At 52.3% G+C, this 23,469-nt stretch overlaps 1 long non-coding RNA gene across 1 annotated transcript; it reads right to left on the bottom strand.

Annotated features, from left to right (window-relative positions):
- Positions 1-4,315: 4,315 nt before the first annotated feature.
- On the bottom strand, positions 4,316-9,117 carry LOC129735115 (uncharacterized). The gene is made up of 3 exons (XR_008730568.1): positions 9,042-9,117; positions 7,591-7,788; positions 4,316-4,928 (listed from the first exon to the last, which is right to left on the bottom strand). It is a non-coding gene; the product is annotated as an uncharacterized LOC129735115 (long non-coding RNA).
- Between the last annotated feature and the right edge of the window lie 14,352 nt (positions 9,118-23,469).

Genomic DNA, 23,469 nt, shown 5'->3' with positions numbered 1-23,469 from the left:
CTCCGCCCCAAAGTCACCCGCCTCCCAGGTACTGCCACACCTCACAGGGCACGCAATACCAATAGTGACTACAACGTGTAGGGCTGGAGTCACTCAGGCTCCACCTGAGTGTCAAGAAAACGCACTGGTCTGGGACCAAAATAAGCCCAAAAGGGGGAAGTTGTTGTCTCAACTCCCAAATTACTACACTCTGGTTTAGAGGGTAACTACACGTGAAACAAATCTGTGCACAAAGTTCAGGTCAAGCTGACCCACTCTCTGAAGCAGTTATGCATGAAGGGACTTCTCATGAAGGGAGGCAGCCTTAGGAAAGCCGGGAAACAAAGACCAGAGAGCAGTAAGAACACCATTATCTAAGCAATGCAGAACAGAGCCTTCAAGTGAGGAAAGTTTTGGTCGCGAGAGAATACAAGCTGACAAGACCTTGCCATCCGCTGACATCAACAGAAAATTAGGTGAAAATAGGACAAAGACAAATGTGGCAGTGGGAGGTCACGACCTCCAACCCAAATAGGTCCCTCCAGAAGAAGGCAAAACCCTGCCCGGAGAGCATGCATAAAGACCTTCAGCACTGCTGTCTCAGGATGGGTACAATTTTGCTGTAGAAGCAAGAAACATGTAATCAGTCCTGTGTATGATAAGGAAGGTGCAATATACTATGAAGTATAAGAAGTGTGCACTGGACGGGGGAAGGGAGGGAAGATTCCATCGTATCTTCGGGGATCTGTCGACAGGCTGAACCTGTCTTCTCCCACATAGAGATGCCAACTGGGTAAGAACTATATTCAGTGACTATCTCATACCAGCTTTTATTAGGTGCGTTGTTTTAAGCTTGATTTGCAGTTACTATATTATCACCAGCAGTCTTTGAACCTTATCCTTTCATAAACTAGCAGTTTGTATAATAAAAATCTTGAGCTTGTGTAAGTCTCTGGAGATCTGAATAACTGATATAAGGATCTGGCTCAGTGACGTTGAATAGGTTAGTTGAATCACTCTCATCTACAGTGGGCTGTCAAAACGCAGGTAGCGGGCTAGCTGGTCGGCCATGAGGGTATCGTCTGTCTGGGGAAATTGACAGGTTGATCAAATATGAAGGGTTTGAGGAATCCCCCTTCTTAATGTGACACACCTGTTGGCTGGGACCGGAAAGCTTTCAAAGTACTGTTTCCAGGCCACGTGCAACACCCTTCAAAGACCAGGTGGACAAACATACAGCCTCTTAGGAATTCTTACTGGGACAACTCTACTGGGCACTAAAGAAGCCCACAGGAAAGGACTGGAGGGAAAAAAAAAATCACCTTTTTTTTTCTCATGGAGAAGTGCCTACTTCTGAGACTACTGAGAGTCTGCTGCACCACAGCTGCCCTGTTACTTCCCCTGGCCTGCGAGATGGGGCTGTGTGTTGGGGACCTGGCGTTGCCCAAGGAGAGCACTGCAGGGCTAGAGCAGGAATGCTCCCGCCTTCCTGAATGGACATCTCCCAAGGACAGATGTCCCCAAAGCTGATAGCCAGAGCGCAGCCCAGGAGCAGTGGAGTCACGGCACCAGGCACGGCTGTGACCCAGCCAGAGGACAAGCACTCCCGTGGACTAATGCCTGGCCCTGCTGTGCAGCTCTGGCCCCGACTCGCAGGCCGGGGAAGGCTGCCACACCACACTGCCCAGGGTTGGGTTCCAGCCCTCACCCGCCAACCTACCTAATCGCCACGGAGCAGCCCAAGTGTCCTGGGCTTGCAGGGCCACCAGGAGGAAGAGGATAAGGATGCAGGAGAGGGACACAGCCCCCTGTGCCTGCACCATGCTGCTGCTGCTGCTGCTGCTGCTGCTGCTGCTGCTGCTGCTGCTGCTGCAGTCACCACTGCTGCTGCTGCTGCTGGCACTGATGGACCACGCCCACGGCACAACGTATCATGGTGTGGAACACTGGGGCTTGTGACCTCACAGCCCAGCCTCCTCAGGGCAGCCATGCCCCCGTCATGCTGCCACCCACCCAAGCACCCCCCTGGCACACCCCACCCCAGGAAGGCAGGGCTTCCAGTGGAGACCGAGACTGACACTGCGCTAAGGAGTGTTTTGACTGTCTAGAGCTTGATGATAGTGATGAAAGGGCCGAGTGTTTATGGGTACGAACGAGGGGAAAGGCCAGCAATGCAGATGTCATGGTGGGAGGCTCTTAAGACCACCACAGCAGGATGAAGAGGCAGATGAAATATTCTATCAATCAGCAGCTGGGAGAAATCTCACCATCGCTACCCTTGTTCTCATGAGGGAATTGAGCTTCCCAGATGTCTGCTGGAAATACAGTACAGCAGAGAGGAAAGGCTCTAGGAGCTTCCTGAGCTGTGCGGACGAGACCTTCCTGACCCAGCTGGTGAGGGAGCCTGCTAGGGAAGGAGCACCCTGCAGCTGTTGTTTGCTAACAGAGAAGGACTTGTGGGTGATGTGATGGCTGGAGGCCATCTGGGCCATGGCCATCGTGACATGTTAAGAGGTTTGATTCTTGAGAAGTAAGGAGGGGGGGCAGCAGAACTGCTCCCTTGGACTTCCAGAGAGCAGACTGCATCTGTCCTCTTTTTGAATAAAAATGCCGCGGTTTAGATATACGACTTATTTATAGAATTACAAGCATGGAAAACCAGTCTTTTCCATAAGAAAGCAACTACGGAACCTCTTCACTGACAGTAAATACCTCAATACGTGAGTACCCCATGCCACATGCCAATACCAACTCCAATGCAACATAACTGAAATACCTCCACTGGAGATACCAGTTCTGCAATTAAGTCTTGAGCTTTCCTCACAGAGCCTGCCACACCACCCGCTAGCATGTTCCGTTAACCTCCCAAACACTGGCCTTGAGAACCTGAGCGTGAAGCTGTTCTCAAGCACAAGCATGGAAATCCAACCATCAGTGGTCCGAGAGGTATGCAAAGATGAACATCTATGTCTCCCCTGTTGACACTCCTGAGGATAGGAAGCCAGAAGAGCTGTTCAGTTACCCAAGTCTAAATAGGTTTAGTATCTTTACTGAAAGCTGGCGAGACACAAGCCTAAGAAATCTTTGCTCCATATCTAACCATCGCTGAAACACTGAATCGAAAGGAAGCAAAGGAAGACAGAAGACACGCCAGGTCTGCCAAGCAAAGAACATGAGGAAGTTTCTCACCGCACAGAAGCACAGCTGCAGACAGAGTTCCTGCTGACAAGCAGGCAGCAGGAGTGAACTTTATCCATTTGGGACCCTTTGAGAACACCAGGCACCCAGATAGTGCTGAAGGATGCTTTGTACATAGCGGACCCTCGGAGAGAAGCAGACATGTCCAGTTTTATGCCCTGGGGAAGTGCCCTGACACTGTCCTGCCCCTCGGGTGGCGTAGGATAATTAAAATACAGGAACTTATTAGTAAGCATGGGCTAATTCCTGGCCCACTGTGATGCTAACAGTAGCCCACAAATCTCTCAACTAGTTTTGCTCAGCCTGTATTTATGACAGTTACATTGCTCTATGTTGTGGGGGAAAGCAGGTGACACAGCTTGCCCCCTTGATGCACAGGGCTGTGTTTCAAAGGACTACGACAAGCCCAGAAGAGCACAGCATAGAACAGCTTATACGTAATTGAGTATCACATCACAAAACATACTGCATGCATCTATCCATGAAAATGGGGTTTATGTAGGCACATGCAAAATGGGTCTCCTGCTCAAAACCCAGCAAATCCTGATTTTAAAAAATCATATACTGAAATGTAAGACGACATACCTTTGGGTTTGTTGCTAAATCCCCATGTCGATGTAATTCCTTCACTGCCATCTGAAATCGTTCAGCTTAAGGCACTTTCCACGCCAAGCAAAGAAAGCTCAACTCAGAAGGGAAAGATCCTTCTTGATGGGACGCATCATCTGTGACAACCGGACACCTTCCCGCCCACTGAAACATAGCAGCAGAGTTAAAAGCAGCTTTTAAATTCCAAGTGGAGAGGTGCAAAGTCTGAAAACTACAGGACATTCTCTTCCTAGCACAAAATAATCAACTTTTTCCCACTTCTCTGCAAACCCCAACCCCGGTGTTTTGTGTTTTTCACACTGCAGCACAGAAAGCCAGTACCCACAGCTGCACAAGGACTTCCAGTGCCAGTGTGCAAAGCATCGAGGAGTCTGGGCTCAGTCTTGGCAGTACAGGAGCGATCCACCTCAAATGCACTGCACAGTCTGCACCTGGGGGTATCACAGGTCAATAGTTAATCACTGCTTTTCCTCCCAGTAACAATAAGGAGAGAAAAAAAGAAAATCTCCTTACATCCATGGCTCTTCTTTACAGGCTAGAGGTTTATGGAAGTGATGACCCATTTCACCCAACATTCAAGACACCTTCTGAACAATTTTCAGAACTGTCCCCAAACCCCCAGATCTTACACAACAATCAGTCCAAAGAAAGTACAGAGGTCTCTGCGCTACTGGACACATGCAGGAACACTTGTGTTTACTGGACACCTTTGTAAAGGGAAAAGGCATTACACCAGCGTACCAGATCCTTGCCCAAAAGACTTTTCAAACCACCTGTTTGTTGACGCAGTCACTGCACTTCAACCCTTCCACCCACGACAACATCCTCTCAGGGGGCAGACTTGCCTGCTCTTGATCACAGAATCAGTCAGCAGAGCTCATATTGAACCAAGCTAAAAACTGGGCCCAGCCTCTACGTTCACGGTTGGGATACACGGCTCCTATCACAGGGCTCACATGGCAGTCCCACCTGGCTTACGTATCTGAAGTTGCATTTCCCACGGGTCAAATATTCCTCTTCACATCTGCCTTGAAACTGAGGGCTCATGGTCAGCGAGAGAAGGGAGTTCCTTGCCTCCTGTGCAGTCAGGTCACGTTCCCCTGCTAAAGGCAGCCTGCTCAGGCCTCCCATTTGTGTACAATCTGTTAAAAGAGTAAAATCAAGTCTGAAGGTTATTCATTTGCTTCCTTAAACATTCTACCATTTGCAGCATTCGGCCCCCAGAAGATGACTTCTGACATAGCAACTTCAACCAAGCAACTGGCAGTTCAACAGAATCACCAACAGCCAGGTCTGTACCCTTGGGGAGACACTTTCAAAGCTCTTTGGAGGATCGCACTGGATCTGTGTGCTTTAGACCCCACTGCGTGGATTTACTGTTTTACTGGCAAAGGTTTTATGTACCACACGTGAACATCTTCAAAACACCTACTGTAATGGTCTCATGCGTAAACAGACACAATGATCCTCTAATATCACACACGAAGAACTCAATGGATGCCCCTACCAAGGCAGTGGTTCCCTTCTGTAGCCACTGAACAAGCAAAAGGATGGATCAGAACGACATTATCAAGCTCTGAAGCAAAATTTCTGTCCTCCTTTAGCTGTAATTTAGAGCTTCATTGAGTGCTGAAGAGTGTCAGCCTGACAGCTCTGAAGCAGGAAGCGCTTGATCCTCTGTGCCAGAACCACACCGGCACTGGCCACACAAGCTGCCTGCGTACTCACAGGGTCAGGGTCAGGGTCCGGGTCCGGGTCAGGGTCTGTACTGCCCTGCCACCGCAACACAGAAGTGAGGAAAGTGAAATGGAGATAGAAGTGTTCATTTTCCACGTAGTTGATGCTGGCAGCTTCTTGCCTCCAGCATTCCTGCACCTCAGGAGCCTGGGAAATGACAACAAATGAGAAAGTTCCTAAAAATAATTTGCCTAACACACCACAGCGTAGCACTTCCATATGCCCACACCACACTTCTGGCTCCCAGCTGCTCTCCTGTGCTTCCCTTTAGCTACCTGGGAGGCACCTTTTCCATCTCCTCAGATCTCAGAACACCCAACTCATGGCTCTAACATTCTTCCCCTTCCTCTCAACATCTTCCTGGTGGTCTCCGCTTTCTGCCCTCCAGATTAGGGCCTTATCATAACAGGACAAGGATAGCACTGGGGGTTTTTTCTGTAAGGAAGCCAAATACTTAAAACTCTTAATTAAAATATAAATTTTAAAGAGGAAGGGAAAAGCCAAAATGACAGCCAAGTGGAAGTTTCATTTGGTGCTCAAACCACCTGAACACTTCTGCTGCAGCTGCAGCCGAGAGCTGGCCCTTAGATGCCTGATCAGGATAAAGCCCCAAATCCTGCCACTAAGGTTTCAAATGACAAAATAACATCATCTAAGGGAAGGCAAAATGGATAAACACAAACATCGCCGTATGTTTACAGGGCCTTCACAGCACAGTGGTTCTCTGATGGCACCCAGAACTTAGCAGTATGAAGAATTACAAAGGTCAAGTGCTCTTTATAAGCGATGCACCCTTAAATCAACACTAGTGACCAAAGAGCCAAGCACTTGACTTGCAGAACGGCAGACGATTCCTGACTTTCTCCACAGCTTCTACTACTGATGAAGCTTACAACCACCTCACCATTTGGGAACAACATCCGTTGCTAGTGTTGCTCTGGTTGGAAACTCAGCAGGCTGGCACGTTCCTTCCTTCAGAGCCAGAAGGAATTTGTCGTTACAGGAATTCTCATGCCACTGAACTGGCAGCAAGGTACACAAGCCTCTTAATCCCTTTTTATACTTCTGCGCTTGTGCCATATAACCATTCTCCACTCTCCATCTCACCACCTCTCCAAGCAGAAAAGTCCCATCTGCCACACACTTGTCACAAACTACGTAGGATATGACACAGGTTTCAAATACATCGGAAAGTATCAAATCAGACACTTTAAAACATAAAAGAAAACTAAAAAAAGGTGGCAGTGGGAAATTATTTTCTACCTTGACTGTTAGGTTCACAAGCTGCTAGTAGTTAACATTAATGGTGCACTATTTCAAGGTCGCTGCTAGTAGTTAACATTAATGGTGCACTATTTCAAGGTCGCTGCTAGTAGTTAACATTAATGGCGCACTATTTCAAGGTCGTGATGGCAACCTGCAATGTGTGGGTATCAGCGAGAGAATTGCTGCCTTGCACCAGTTCAGGTGCTCCACCTATACCTTGTCACAGATTTGAATTTTTTGTTTGCTTGTTTTAAATCAGGGTAGGATTTGCCTACCAAGACCAGATTTTAAGTGACGTTACATTAAGCTGCTCTTGCTTTAAATACAGCAAGATAGCTCCACTGCTACATTCAGCCACAAGAACGTAAACACCTCCAGCTTCATAGACACCCATACATTATTTTTGTAAGGAACAAATGACTAAACATGGAACAACACTATGGAAAAAGCAAAAGAATGCACACAATCAGCATTTCCCTATTTGGACCAAAACCCAAACATCTCTAACAGCAGATAAGTCTGAATTAAAAATCAACCACATCCAGATCCCAAACGGGGTAGGGGTTATTGTATGCCACAGACCTGGACTTGACTGTTGAAGGAAATCACGCGCTACGGAAAATTTGAGGTGGTTCTGCGGAAGGTTAACTACAGCCTTGGCAACTTCCTTGGGACATGAAAGGTACGTGCGCTACAGTACCACCCGCAATAAAGGAAACCAGTCTCGCAGTTTGAGTTCAATACCACATCCGCAAACCAAATGAGGCTGCTACGTTTGAGGAACACTGATGGAAACCTCACCTGCCATCCCAAAGTTATGCTACGGCATTTCTTCCCTTTTTGCCACTTTCCTCAGCCTTGGTACATCTTTTGCAGAATCTGAAGCAAGGGCCCATAGCTTCTTCCTGTTTCTAACAGTGAATGTCTGGGTTTCACACGTTGGTTTCTTGTGCGGCGCCAATAAGACCCAACACTCGCCTTCAGAAATGCATCCGTACACTAGGCAAGAAAAGGAAAATTACCAGTCACGACATTGTACTGCCCACAGGGCAACAGAGTGCCCCACTCGTAAGAGGATTTAAGGCCGTAAATAACCCTCAAATATCTTCATGAACAAGCACAGTTTAATCATGTGCTTTTAATCTGACTACCGACACAATCTAACAAGAAGACACATTAAGGGAAGCAGAGCTGTAGTTAAAAAAGTGGGGCTTCTCTTTCCTCTCCTGAGGGTTTACCATCCAGAGCTGGCTGAAGTTCTGAACCTGCAAACCGCTCCCCCATGCTTGTATGCTCGCTCTGGGAAACAAAGACGGCTGTTTGAATTCTTTTGCAGGTACAATCTTTCTTTACTTTTGAGTTGGAATGAAATGAAAAGCTGCCATCAGTCCCACTTACGGCACAGAGACACCCCTATGTTCCACGCACACGCCTGCCCAGAAATGCATGCAGAGGGAAGCCATCCCTTGGGTATCAAACACAGAAACAGCACTGAAAACCTTGACTTCTGAGAGTCCCTGCAGCGTTCTCCCAGGCCAATACACAGCATGCTTGTGGCAGGATCACCACTGCGTGTGCGTCACTTGCTTTCATTTCCATCTTCATCTCTAACCTGGCACTTGCCACCTCCAGAATGCAGCATGCATAAAAGCAATTCCGTTTACTACAAGCACAGCACCGTGTGAACCTTCTGCATGAAGCCCGGTATTTAAAGGAATTGCTATAAAGAATAAAAATCTGCCGGCACCACTGACACACAGACACGCTGTGTTTTCTGAAGAGGGCCGATACATGAAACCTGCAAACTAAGGACTGCGACAGCTCGCTCCTTGCCCCTCTTCTTTTGCCCTCAGGCTGGCGCAGGAGCTCCTTTCACCAGAGCAGGCACACCACAGACACAGCCTCACCGAGGGGAAGGGTGGGGAGGGGATAAGGGCAGAGGGGGAAAGGAAAGACCCACAGAAGCAGCTTTGCTGCCCACTGCCAAAGTCACAAGCCGCTCACGGATCCTGTCCCCTCGCCCTGCCTCTGCTGGTCTGTGCCTCCGTCCCCCTTCCCGCCCCTCCGCTCCTCTCCCTAGCCCTCTCTCCTGCTGCTGATCCTGCATCCCTTGCGGCACCCCCCTGCCCCTCTGTCTCTGTCCCGCTGCATCCCTCTGCCCGCTCCTCGTCAGTCCCTGTCCTTTCTCCATCCCTGCCCAGCCCCCCCCGCTCTCCCTGCCCCTCTCCGGCCACCCCTCCGCCTTGACCCACCTCTCCCTGCCGCTCAGTGCCTCCCTTCCCCTCGTCTCTGCCCACGGGGGCTCCGGGGCCGGGGCCTGTGCTCGGGCAGTCCCGGGAAGGGGCCATGGGGCCTACAGGGCCCGGGCTGGGGGCTGGTGTCCTCCCAGGGCCTGACTGCTGGGCAGGGATGTCCCATGGCCTGCTGGGAGAAGGCGTGCCCCGGGGCATGCTGGGAGCTGTAGGCCCGGGGCCGCCCCATGGCCAGGTTGTTCCCGGGGCATGCTGGGAGCTGTAGGCCCGGGGCCACCCCATGGCCAGGCTGTTCCCAGAGCATGCTGGGAGCTGTAGGCCTGGCACCACCCCATGGCCAGGCTGTTCCCGGGGCATGCTGGGAGCTGTAGGCCCGGGGCCACCCCATGGCCAGGCTGTTCCCGGGGCATGCTGGGAGCTGTAGGCCTGGCACCACCCCATGGCCAGGCTGTTCCCGGGGCATGCTGGGAGCTGCCACTGCCCACCCTCAGCCTCCTGGCAGCCATGTTGGGCTGGGCAGGCACAGCCTGTGCTGGGGCTGTGGCCCGGCTGAGGGGACCTGTGGCCGGCCGTGGGGTGAGGGATGCCCCTTGGGCTGGCACAGGGGTGTCTGCTGCCTGCTGGCTGCCCGGGGGTTCTGTGGGGAGGTTCCAGCCCCCCGCTGTGCCAGGCCCCGGGGCAGCTGGAGTCAGGGTTGGCCGGGGCAGCCCTGGGGGGGAGCTGAGAGCTAAGGAGGGAAAGAGGCGCCGGCAGGTGCCCCGGGCACGGGCACCGGGCACCCCGACTTGCAGAGCCCCCTGGAGCCGCCCCGGCGTCTGTAGGTCCTGCAGGAATAGGGCTAGCGTGTTTTTCTGCTGACTCTGACAGGGCTCTGGCTACACCTGTCCTGCTGAGGGACTGGGAACATGCAGCTGCCTGGGAGAGTCACCAGCCAGAGTATGAGTGCTCAAGCCTTGTTTCCCTTGCTGGAAAACACTTCATTTTTAAATACAGCCTCTCAGCGGCGAGATCCAGGCAGTCGGGATTGCTTCCTGTAGGGAGCAGCCTGGTGACTGGAGGCTGCTGCCTTCAGTGGCAGAGCTGGACGCTTCTCCTCGCTGACAGGATTAAGTTATAAAGAATCACTCGGAGAGGCTGCAGCTAAAGCAGTGCACTCAGCCAGAGCCAAAATGCTCCATGGCACCACCCATACACAGCTCCACCAGAGAAGGTGCCAGGAAGGACTTCTGTTTGTGGTTCTCACTTCAAGTTGTTTACAGGCCTGGCTGCAGGCGATGGATACGCAGCCTCCCAGCGGGGTGCCAGGGCTGACGGGCTGGGAGACGGCATGGGTAGGTGATGGCTTTATACTTGGAGAGCTGCCCGCTCAAAGCCCAAATGTGAGCGAGGGCTCTCTTGCAGATGGGGGAGTATAGACCCTCTTCACAACTTCCTCACATGCTCTCACCCATAATTTCAATACAATGGGTGTGGGGAGCATGTCTGACTGGCCTGTCAGAAACCCCATGCCTCAGCCCAGACTACAGCCCACAACTTGCAAGTTCCTGCTTTTGTTGTTGTTAAGACCGAGGCAATTGTGCTACTGCTCTGTGTTTATTTTTGTGCTGTTCTTCAGCAATACATGGTTGACCACTGAAGCCTGGTGGCTGTGCTGAACTGGTAGGGGGCCAGTTCCCTGGTACTCTGTGGCAGATGGTCCAGTTTTCCAGGCATGGATGATGGGTGCTGGTGCCGGGTCTGGCTCTCAGTACATGCTGGGATGTGCAGGACGGCTGTCTGAGCGCAAGGGTCAGCTGCTGCTGTTGGCCTGTTTTCTCGCAGCGAGGCGCCTGTGGAGAGAGGAGGCTGCTGAGACCCTACGGCAGCTGTGGTGCTGTATGGGGGTTAGGGTGGGGGCAGTACCCGGTGCACTGTGGGGTGCACATGGGAGCTGTGGGCACAGAGAGCTCTCTTCAAAAAGTGGGCTCCCTGCACCCGTCGGCTGGGGCTCTGCTCGCCTGCCCATGGCTTGTCTCCTCTCGGCCCTGACCATCCTGACCTGCCTGCTCTGCCCACGCTGGAAAGGAGACCTGACTCCAGCAGACTGAGGGGAGCAAAGCTGGGCACGGCACTGCAGGGCTAGGAGAGCCTCCTGTTCTCTCTCTCAGCATGCTTGTGGAGTCCAGCACTCAGCTCCCCTGTCCATCCCTGACCAGACAAGGGGACAGCCTCGGCTCTCTGTTCGGTGGGGTGCTCTGAAGAGAGGATGCTCTCTGCAGAATACGTATCCAGAGCCCTGCGCAGGCAAAACCCCTGCCCGTGCTGACAACACGCACACTGGCAGTGCTGGAAAGCACATGGGACAGATTGACTCTCTTTCTCCAAAGAAAACTTGACAGCTTCCTCACCAATCCCAGTTGCTTGGACATCTTGGCTGAGGTGAACACCTGGGATTTAAGGCATCACCTAGCAGGGTGATTTCTTCTCCTAGGCTCACTGGTAGGGAGAGAGATGCCGCTCTGGCATTTCTCCCTTTCTGGGGCAGCCTCATCCCTCGTTGTTTTGACTTTCTGACCTTGCTCTGCCCATATCTGTCACCTGGTCTGCTCTTGTCGAGGCAGGGTTGCTTCTAGCAAACACTTGCTTAGCAAGTTAGCAAGGTAACACGTAGCTAACCCAAGAATTGAGAGGCCCGGTCAAACACCTCACCGCAGAATTCTCAGCGGACTTTGGCCAGTAACTAACTCGGCATTCCAGAAGACCCTACCACGAAATGCTTCATGGCTTAAAGCAGCCAGCTAATATGGAAGTTTGGGGAAAAAAACCCCAACAACTCACCGTCTCCTCTTCCTCCACACAATGATGACACAACACAACACCATCCCATATAGGACGGAGCCCAAAACTGCCACAGCACCTTCAATGCAGTACTTCCGGAAACTTTTATGATCCTCAGCATCTGAGCTGCTCTGGCCTTCTACTCCTGTCGAAAAAATCTGCACGTTAGGGAGTCCTGCACAGTCATGGCAATCTCACAGGAGGTTAGAAATGTCCAAAAAATGATCAATCCCTTTCTGCTTGTGGAGGCTACGGCTTCTCCACACATGCCTCTGCCCTCAGCTTCCCAACTTCTCTGGTTCAGAGGGACGTATACCCACCTGGTGCTGCTTTATACAGCTCTTTTATGAATTCATCTAGGTCTGGCGATGACACGTGGGGAGGCTTCTCTGCATTGTCCGCAGGTTTTCTTCCTTGAGGCACGTGAAAGAAAGTATCAAGTTAAAGCTCTCACTAATAAGATACTTAGCAGGAGTGCTTCGTCTGTGAACTCAGCCAGGACTGACGATGCGCCCCTGGCATACCAGGTGAGCTCCAGCACAGGATCCAGACCAGGAGCTGGAGCCACAGCTGCAACCAAACACCCATGAGAAGTTTGTGACATGCACTGTGACAGACGCTGGCACAACGGAAGAGCAGAACCTTTGAGGGGATCATGTCATGACATGGCACACGCAATGACAAAGGTCTATACTCCCACACCTGCAAGGGACGCCTCGCTCACATTTGGGCTTGGAGCGGGCAGCTCTCCAAGTAAGAAGCCGTCACGTACCCATGCCGTCTCCCAGCCCGTCAGCCCTGGCACCCTGCTGGGAAGCTGCATATCCATCGCCTGCAGCCAGGCCTGTAAACAAACAGAACAGAGAAGCTCCCCTGAAATCACACACCTCCGCCCCAAAGTCACCCGCCTCCCAGGTACTGCCACACCTCACAGGGCACGCAATACCAATAGTAACTACAATGTGTAGGGCTGGAGTCACTCAGGCTCCACCTGAGTGTCAAGAAAACGCACTGGTCTGGGACCAAAATAAGCCCAAAAGGGGGAAGTTGTTGTCTCAACTCCCAAATTACTACACTCTGGTTTAGAGGGTAACTACACGTGAAACAAATCTGTGCACAAAGTTCCGGTCAAGCTGACCCACTCTCTGAAGCAGTTATGCATGAAGGGACTTCTCATGAAGGGAGGCAGCCTTAGGAAAGCCGGGAAACAAAGACCAGAGAGCAGTAAGAACACCATTATCTAAGCAATGCAGAACAGAGCCTTCAAGTGAGGAAAGTTTTGGTCGCGAGAGAATGCAAGCTGACAAGACCTTGCCATCTGCTGACATCAACAGAAAATTAGGTGAAAATAGGACAAAGACAAATGTGGCAGTGGGAGGTCACGACCTCCAACCCAAATAGGTCCCTCCAGAAGAGGGCAAAACCCTGCCTGGGAAGCACGCGTATTTAGTAAAGTCCTTCACCAGTGTTAGCTGAGGCATAGAAGAGCCCACGGTCTCCCAAAACAAGAGGAAAAGCATGACCAAGGTACCAGAACCACAACTAGAAAGAGGTAAAGCACCACTGACTCAATGCACAGCCCTTCAGTTTAGCTGCCTTCAAGTCAGGCGTCCTGCCTGAAGCTGGGTGTCCAGCCCCCACCTCTCCCTGCCCCCAAGGTGTCACGGAGAGTCTTCTACCCGTCAGGGAGAACAACGGGCATGAAGGAGGCTGTGAAGCTGGGGCTGCTGCGATCCTGGCCAGGGCATGCCTACAGACGCAGCAAAGGCTGCCAGGCTCAGTGACCCCAAGCTGCCTGTGCATCCTCTCGGCCACCCACGGGCAGTCTCCCCTCCGGCAACTGGCAGCAAGGCACGAGCATCTCCAGTTCCTGCCAGCTGGGTACCAACAGCTGCCCACAACAGCTCTGGCCGGGAACGGTGTCACCAGGGCCGCAGCTGTGCCTGGGACTCAGCCTGAACCACAAGCCGCAGCAGAGACTCCGGACCATCTCTGCAGCTCACCAGTGCTTGCAAGGCATGAAATCCAGCATCAGTGCAGCAAGGCTCTGATCGATCCCTTTCTGCTTGTGGAGGCTACGGCTTCTCCACACATGCCTCTGCCCTCAGCTTCCCAACTTCTCTGGTTCAGAGGGACGTATACCCACCTGGTGCTGCTTTATCCAGATCTTTCATGATTTCCTCTAGGTCTGGCGATGACACGTGGGGAGGCTTCTCTGCATTGCCAACAGGTTTTCTTCCTTGAGGCACGTGAAAGAAAGTATCAAGTTAAAGCTCTCACTAATAAGATACTTAGCAGGAGTGCTTCGTCTGTGAACTCAGCCAGGACTGACGATGCGCCCCTGGCATACCAGGTGAGCTCCAGCACAGGATCCAGAGCAGGAGCTGGAGCCACAGCTGCAACCAAACACCCATGAGAAGTTTGTGACATGCACTGTGACAGACGCTGGCACAACGGAAGAGCAGAACCTTTGAGGGGATCATGTCATGACATGGCACACGCAATGACAAAGGTCTATACTGCCACACCTGCAAGGGACGCCTCGCTCACATTTGGGCTTGGAGCGGGCAGCTCTCCAAGTAAGAAGCCATCACGTACCCATGCCGTCTCCCAGCCCGTCAGCCCTGGCACCCCGCTGGGAAGCTGCATATCCATCGCCTGCAGCCAGGCCTGTAAACAAACAGAACAGAGAAGCTCCCCTGAAATCACACACCTCCGCCCCAAAGTCACCCGCCTCCCAGGTACTGCCACACCTCACAGGGCACGCAATACCAATAGTAACTACAATGGGTAGGGCTGGAGTCACTCAGGCTCCACCTGAGTGTCAAGAAAACGCACTGGTCTGGGACCAAAATAAGCCCAAAAGGGGGAAGTTGTTGTCTCAACTCCCAAATTACTACACTCTGGTTTAGAGGGTAACTACACGTGAAACAAATCTGTGCACAAAGTTCCGGTCAAGCTGACCCACTCTCTGAAGCAGTTATGCATGAAGGGACTTCTCATGAAGGGAGGCAGCCTTAGGAAAGCCGGGAAACAAAGACCAGAGAGCAGTAAGAACACCATTATCTAAGCAATGCAGAACAGAGCCTTCAAGTGAGGAAAGTTTTGGTCGCGAGAGAATGCAAGCTGACAAGACCTTGCCATCCGCTGACATCAACAGAAAATTAGGTGAAAATAGGACAAAGACAAATGTGGCAGTGGGAGGTCACGACCTCCAACCCAAATAGGTCCCTCCAGAAGAGGGCAAAACCCTGCCTGGGAAGCACGCGTATTTAGTAAAGTCCTTCACCAGTGTTAGCTGAGGCATAGAAGAGCCCACGGTCTCCCAAAACAAGAGGAAAAGCATGACCAAGGTACCAGAACCACAACTAGAAAGAGGTAAAGCACCACTGACTCAATGCACAGCCCTTCAGTTTAGCTGCCTTCAAGTCAGGCGTCCTGCCTGAAGCTGGGTGTCCAGCCCCCACCTCCCCCTGCCCCCAAGGTGTCACGGAGAGTCTTCTACCCGTCAGGGACAACAACGGGCATGAAGGAGGCTGTGAAGCTGGGGCTGCTGCGATCCTGGCCAGGGCATGCCTACAGACGCAGCAAAGGCTGCCAGGCTCAGTGACCCCAAGCTGCCTGTGCATCCTCTCGGCCACCCACGGGCAGTCTCCCCTCCGGCAACTGGCAGCAAGGCACGAGCATCTCCAGTTCCTGCCAGCTGGGTACCAACAGCTGCCCACAACAGCTCTGGCCGGGAACGGTGTCACCAGGGCCGCAGCTGTGCCTGGGACTCAGCCTGAACCACAAGCCGCAGCAGAGACTCCGGACCATCTCTGCAGCTCACCAGTGCTTGCAAGGCATGAAATCCAGCATCAGTGCAGCAAGGCTCTGATCGATCCCTTTCTGCTTGTGGAGGCTACGGCTTCTCCACACATGCCTCTGCCCTCAGCTTCCCAACTTCTCTGGTTCAGAGGGACATATACCCACCTGGTGCTGCTTTATCCAGATCTTTCATGATTTCCTCTAGGTCTGGCGATGACACGTGGGGAGGCTTCTCTGCATTGCCAACAGGTTTTCTTCCTTGAGGCACGTGAAAGAAAGTATCAAGTTAAAGCTCTCACTAATAAGATACTTAGCAGGAGTGCTTCGTCTGTGAACTCAGCCAGGACTGACGATGCGCCCCTGGCATACCAGGTGAGCTCCAGCACAGGATCCAGACCAGGAGCTGGAGCCACAGCTGCAACCAAACACCCATGAGAAGTTTGTGACATGCACTGTGACAGACGCTGGCACAACGGAAGAGCAGAACCTTTGAGGGGATCATGTCATGACATGGCACACGCAATGACAAAGGTCTATACTGCCACACCTGCAAGGGACGCCTCGCTCACATTTGGGCTTGGAGCGGGCAGCTCTCCAAGTAAGAAGCCATCACGTACCCATGCCGTCTCCCAGCCCGTCAGCCCTGGCACCCCGCTGGGAAGCTGCATATCCATCGCCTGCAGCCAGGCCTGTAAACAAACAGAACAGAGAAGCTCCCCTGAAATCACACACCTCCGCCCCAAAGTCACCCGCCTCCCAGGTACTGCCACACCTCACAGGGCACGCAATACCAATAGTAACTACAATGGGTAGGGCTGGAGTCACTCAGGCTCCACCTGAGTGTCAAGAAAACGCACTGGTCTGGGACCAAAATAAGCCCAAAAGGGGGAAGTTGTTGTCTCAACTCCCAAATTACTACACTCTGGTTTAGAGGGTAACTACACGTAAAACAAATCTGTGCACAAAGTTCCGGTCAAGCTGACCCACTCTCTGAAGCAGTTATGCATGAAGGGACTTCTCATGAAGGGAGGCAGCCTTAGGAAAGCCGGGAAACAAAGACCAGAGAGCAGTAAGAACACCATTATCTAAGCAATGCAGAACAGAGCCTTCAAGTGAGGAAAGTTTTGGTCGCGAGAGAATGCAAGCTGACAAGACCTTGCCATCCGCTGACATCAACAGAAAATTAGGTGAAAATAGGACAAAGACAAATGTGGCAGTGGGAGGTCACGACCTCCAACCCAAATAGGTCCCTCCAGAAGAGGGCAAAACCCTGCCTGGGAAGCACGCGTATTTAGTAAAGTCCTTCACCAGTGTTAGCTGAGGCATAGAAGAGCCCACGGTCTCCCAAAACAAGAGGAAAAGCATGACCAAGGTACCAGAACCACAACTAGAAAGAGGTAAAGCACCACTGACTCAATGCACAGCCCTTCAGTTTAGCTGCCTTCAAGTCAGGCGTCCTGCCTGAAGCTGGGTGTCCAGCCCCCACCTCCCCCTGCCCCCAAGGTGTCACGGAGAGTCTTCTACCCGTCAGGGAGAACAACGGGCATGAAGGAGGCTGTGAAGCTGGGGCTGCTGCGATCCTGGCCAGGGCATGCCTACAGACGCAGCAAAGGCTGCCAGGCTCAGTGACCCCAAGCTGCCTGTGCATCCTCTCGGCCACCCACGGGCAGTCTCCCCTCCGGCAACTGGCAGCAAGGCACGAGCATCTCCAGTTCCTGCCAGCTGGGTACCAACAGCTGCCCACAACAGCTCTGGCCGGGAACGGTGTCACCAGGGCCGCAGCTGTGCCTGGGACTCAGCCTGAACCACAAGCCGCAGCAGAGACTCCGGACCATCTCTGCAGCTCACCAGTGCTTGCAAGGCATGAAATCCAGCATCAGTGCAGCAAGGCTCTGATCGATCCCTTTCTGCTTGTGGAGGCTACGGCTTCTCCACACATGCCTCTGCCCTCAGCTTCCCAACTTCTCTGGTTCAGAGGGACGTATACCCACCTGGTGCTGCTTTATCCAGATCTTTCATGATTTCCTCTAGGTCTGGCGATGACACGTGGGGAGGCTTCTCTGTATTGCCAACAGGTTTTCTTCCTTGAGGCACGTGAAAGAAAGTATCAAGTTAAAGCTCTCACTAATAAGATACTTAGCAGGAGTGCTTCGTCTGTGAACTCAGCCAGGGCTGACGATGCGCCCCTGGCATACCAGGTGAGCTCCAGCACAGGATCCAGACCAGGAGCTGGAGCCACAGCTGCAACCAAACACCCATGAGAAGTTTGTGACATGCACTGTGACAGACGCTGGCACAACGGAAGAGCAGAACCTTTGAGGGGATCATGTCATGACATGGCACACGCAATGACAAAGGTCTATACTGCCACACCTGCAAGGGACGCCTCGCTCACATTTGGGCTTGGAGCGGGCAGCTCTCCAAGTAAGAAGCCATCACGTACCCATGCCGTCTCCCAGCCCGTCAGCCCTGGCACCCCGCTGGGAAGCTGCATATCCATCGCCTGCAGCCAGGCCTGTAAACAAACAGAACAGAGAAGCTCCCCTGAAATCACACACCTCCGCCCCAAAGTCACCCGCCTCCCAGGTACTGCCACACCTCACAGGGCACGCAATACCAATAGTAACTACAATGGGTAGGGCTGGAGTCACTCAGGCTCCACCTGAGTGTCAAGAAAACGCACTGGTCTGGGACCAAAATAAGCCCAAAAGGGGCAAGTTGTTGTCTCAACTCCCAAATTACTACACTCTGGTTTAGAGGGTAACTACACGTAAAACAAATCTGTGCACAAAGTTCCGGTCAAGCTGACCCACTCTCTGAAGCAGTTATGCATGAAGGGACTTCTCATGAAGGGAGGCAGCCTTAGGAAAGCCGGGAAACAAAGACCAGAGAGCAGTAAGAACACCATTATCTAAGCAATGCAGAACAGAGCCTTCAAGTGAGGAAAGTTTTGGTCGCGAGAGAATGCAAGCTGAGAAGACCTTGCCATCCGCTGACATCAACAGAAAATTAGGTGAAAATAGGACAAAGACAAATGTGGCAGTGGGAGGTCACGACCTCCAACCCAAATAGGTCCCTCCAGAAGAGGGCAAAACCCTGCCTGGGAAGCACGCGTATTTAGTAAAGTCCTTCACCAGTGTTAGCTGAGGCATAGAAGAGCCCACGGTCTCCCAAAACAAGAGGAAAAGCATGACCAAGGTACCAAAACCACAACTAGAAAGAGGTAAAGCACCACTGACTCAATGCACAGCCCTTCAGTTTAGCTGCCTTCAAGTCAGGTGTCCTGCCTGAAGCTGGGTGTCCAGCCCCCACCTCCCCCTGCCCCCAAGGTGTCACGGAGAGTCTTCTACCCGTCAGGGAGAACAACGGGCATGAAGGAGGCTGTGAAGCTGGGGCTGCTGCGATCCTGGCCAGGGCATGCCTACAGACGCAGCAAAGGCTGCCAGGCTCAGTGACCCCAAGCTGCCTGTGCATCCTCTCGGCCACCCACGGGCAGTCTCCCCTCCGGCAACTGGCAGCAAGGCACGAGCATCTCCAGTTCCTGCCAGCTGGGTACCAACAGCTGCCCACAACAGCTCTGGCCGGGAACGGTGTCACCAGGGCCGCAGCTGTGCCTGGGACTCAGCCTGAACCACAAGCCGCAGCAGAGACTCCGGACCATCTCTGCAGCTCACCAGTGCTTGCAAGGCATGAAATCCAGCATCAGTGCAGCAAGGCTCTGATCGATCCCTTTCTGCTTGTGGAGCCTACGGCTTCTCCACACATGCCTCTGCCCTCAGCTTCCCAACTTCTCTGGTTCAGAGGGACGTATACCCACCTGGTGCTGCTTTATCCAGATCTTTCATGATTTCCTCTAGGTCTGGCGATGACACGTGGGGAGGCTTCTCTGCATTGCCAACAGGTTTTCTTCCTTGAGGCATGTGAAAGAAAGTATCAAGTTAAAGCTCTCACTAATAAGATACTTAGCAGGAGTGCTTCGTCTGTGAACTCAGCCAGGACTGACGATGCGCCCCTGGCATACCAGGTGAGCTCCAGCACAGGATCCAGACCAGGAGCTGGAGCCACAGCTGCAACCAAACACCCATGAGAAGTTTGTGACATGCACTGTGACAGACGCTGGCACAACGGAAGAGCAGAACCTTTGAGGGGATCATGTCATGACATGGCACACGCAATGACAAAGGTCTATACTGCCACACCTGCAAGGGACGCCTCGCTCACATTTGGGCTTGGAGCGGGCAGCTCTCCAAGTAAGAAGCCATCACGTACCCATGCCGTCTCCCAGCCTGTCAGCCCTCGCACCCCGCTGGGAAGCTGCATATCCATCGCCTGCAGCCAGGCCTGTAAACAAACAGAACAGAGAAGCTCCCCTGAAATCACACACCTCCGCCCCAAAGTCACCCGCCTCCCAGGTACTGCCACACCTCACAGGGCACGCAATACCAATAGTAACTACAATGGGTAGGGCTGGAGTCACTCAGGCTCCACCTGAGTGTCAAGAAAACGCACTGGTCTGGGACCAAAATAAGCCCAAAAGGGGGAAGTTGTTGTCTCAACTCCCAAATTACTACACTCTGGTTTAGAGGGTAACTACACGTGAAACAAATCTGTGCACAAAGTTCAGGTCAAGCTGACCCACTCTCTGAAGCAGTTATGCATGAAGGGACTTCTCATGAAGGGAGGCAGCCTTAGGAAAGCCGGGAAACAAAGACCAGAGAGCAGTAAGAACACCATTATCTAAGCAATGCAGATCGAAGCCTTCAAGTGAGGAAAGTTTTGGTCGCGAGAGAATACAAGCTGACAAGACCTTGCCATCCGCTGACATCAACAGAAAATTAGGTGAAAATAGGACAAAGACAAATGTGGCAGTGGGAGGTCACGACCTCCAACCCAAATAGGTCCCTCCAGAAGAGGGCAAAACCCTGCCCGGAGAGCATGCATAAAGACCTTCAGCACTGCTGTCTCAGGATGGGTACAATTTTGCTGTAGAAGCAAGAAACATGTAGTCAGTCCTGTGTATGATAAGGAAGGTTCAATATACTATGAAGTATAAGAAGTGTGCACTGGACGGGGGAAGGGTGGGAAGATTCCATCGTATCTTCGGGGATCTGTCGACAGGCTGAACCTGTCTTCTCCCACATAGAGATGCCAACTGGGTAAGAACTATATTCAGTGACTATCTCATACCAGCTTTTATTAGGTGCGTTGTTTTAAGCTTGATTTGCAGTTACTATATTATCACCAGCAGTCTTTGAACCTTATCCTTTCATAAACTAGCAGTTTGTATAATAAAAATCTTGAGCTTGTGTAAGTCTCTGGAGATCTGAATAACTGATATAAGGATCTGGCTCAGTGACGTTGAATAGGTTAGTTGAATCACTCTCGTCTACAGTGGGCTGTCAAAACGCAGGTAGCGGGCTAGCTGGTCGGCCATGAGGGTATCGTCTGTCTGGGGAAATTGACAGGTTGATCAAATATGAAGGGTTTGAGGAATCCCCCTTCTTAATGTGACACACCTGTTGGCTGGGACCGGAAAGCTTTCAAAGTACTGTTTCCAGGCCACGTGCAACACCCTTCAAAGACCAGGTGGACAAACATACAGCCTCTTAGGAATTCTTACTGGGACAACTCTACTGGGCACTAAAGAAGCCCACAGGAAAGGACTGGAGGGAAAAAAAAAATCACCTTTTTTTTTGTCTCAGGGAGAAGTGCCTACTTCTGAGACTACTGAGAGTCTGCTGCACCACAGCTGCCCTGTTACTTCCCCTGGCCTGCGAGATGGGGCTGTGTGTTGGGGACCTGGCGTTGCCCAAGGAGAGCACTGCAGGGCTAGAGCAGGAATGCTCCCGCCTTCCTGAATGGACATCTCCCAAGGACAGATGTCCCCAAAGCTGATAGCCAGAGCGCAGCCCAGGAGCAGTGGAGTCACGGCACCAGGCACGGCTGTGACCCAGCCAGAGGACAAGCACTCCCGTGGACTAATGCCTGGCCCTGCTGTGCAGCTCTGGCCCCGACTCGCAGGCCGGGGAAGGCTGCCACACCACACTGCCCAGGGTTGGGTTCCAGCCCTCACCCGCCAACCTACCTAATCGCCACGGAGCAGCCCAAGTGTCCTGGGCTTGCAGGGCCACCAGGAGGAAGAGGATAAGGATGCAGGAGAGGGACACAGCCCCCTGTGCCTGCACCATGCTGCTGCTGCTGCTGCTGCTGCTGCTGCTGCTGCAGTCACCACTGCTGCTGCTGCTGCTGGCACTGATGGACCACGCCCACGGCACAACGTATCATGGTGTGGAACACTGGGGCTTGTGACCTCACAGCCCAGCCTCCTCAGGGCAGCCATGCCCCCGGCATGCTGCCACCCACCCAAGCACCCCCCTGGCACACCCCACCCCAGGAAGGCAGGGCTTCCAGTGGAGACCGAGACTGACACTGCGCTAAGGAGTGTTTTGACTGTCTAGAGCTTGATGATAGTGATGAAAGGGCCGAGTGTTTATGGGTACGAACGAGGGGAAAGGCCAGCAATGCAGATGTCATGGTGGGAGGCTCTTAAGACCACCACAGCAGGATGAAGAGGCAGATGAAATATTCTATCAATCAGCAGCTGGGAGAAATCTCACCATCGCTACCCTTGTTCTCATGAGGGAATTGAGCTTCCCAGATGTCTGCTGGAAATACAGTACAGCAGAGAGGAAAGGCTCTAGGAGCTTCCTGAGCTGTGCGGACGAGACCTTCCTGACCCAGCTGGTGAGGGAGCCTGCTAGGGAAGGAGCACCCTGCAGCTGTTGTTTGCTAACAGAGAAGGACTTGTGGGTGATGTGATGGCTGGAGGCCATCTGGGCCATGGCCATCGTGACATGTTAAGAGGTTTGATTCTTGAGAAGTAAGGAGGGGGGGCAGCAGAACTGCTCCCTTGGACTTCCAGAGAGCAGACTGCATCTGTCCTCTTTTTGAATAAAAATGCCGCGGTTTAGATATACGACTTATTTATAGAATTACAAGCATGGAAAACCAGTCTTTTCCATAAGAAAGCAACTACGGAACCTCTTCACTGACAGTAAATACCTCAATACGTGAGTACCCCATGCCACATGCCAATACCAACTCCAATGCAACATAACTGAAATACCTCCACTGGAGATACCAGTTCTGCAATTAAGTCTTGAGCTTTCCTCACAGAGCCTGCCACACCACCCGCTAGCATGTTCCGTTAACCTCCCAAACACTGGCCTTGAGAACCTGAGCGTGAAGCTGTTCTCAAGCACAAGCATGGAAATCCAACCATCAGTGGTCCGAGAGGTACGCAAAGATGAACATCTATGTCTCCCCTGTTGACACTCCTGAGGATAGGAAGCCAGAAGAGCTGTTCAGTTACCCAAGTCTAAATAGGTTTAGTATCTTTACTGAAAGCTGGCGAGACACAAGCCTAAGAAATCTTTGCTCCATATCTAACCATCGCTGAAACACTGAATCGAAAGGAAGCAAAGGAAGACAGAAGACACGCCAGGTCTGCCAAGCAAAGAACATGAGGAAGTTTCTCACCGCACAGAAGCACAGCTGCAGACAGAGTTCCTGCTGACAAGCAGGCAGCAGGAGTGAACTTTATCCATTTGGGACCCTTTGAGAACACCAGGCACCCAGATAGTGCTGAAGGATGCTTTGTACATAGCGGACCCTCGGAGAGAAGCAGACATGTCCAGTTTTATGCCCTGGGGAAGTGCCCTGACACTGTCCTGCCCCTCGGGTGGCGTAGGATAATTAAAATACAGGAACTTATTAGTAAGCATGGGCTAATTCCTGGCCCACT

Source organism: Falco cherrug, unplaced genomic scaffold (genome assembly GCF_023634085.1).
Source record: "Falco cherrug isolate bFalChe1 unplaced genomic scaffold, bFalChe1.pri scaffold_35, whole genome shotgun sequence".
Taxonomy (NCBI): domain Eukaryota; kingdom Metazoa; phylum Chordata; class Aves; order Falconiformes; family Falconidae; genus Falco; species Falco cherrug.
This window is presented reverse-complemented; position numbering and strand designations above follow the sequence as displayed.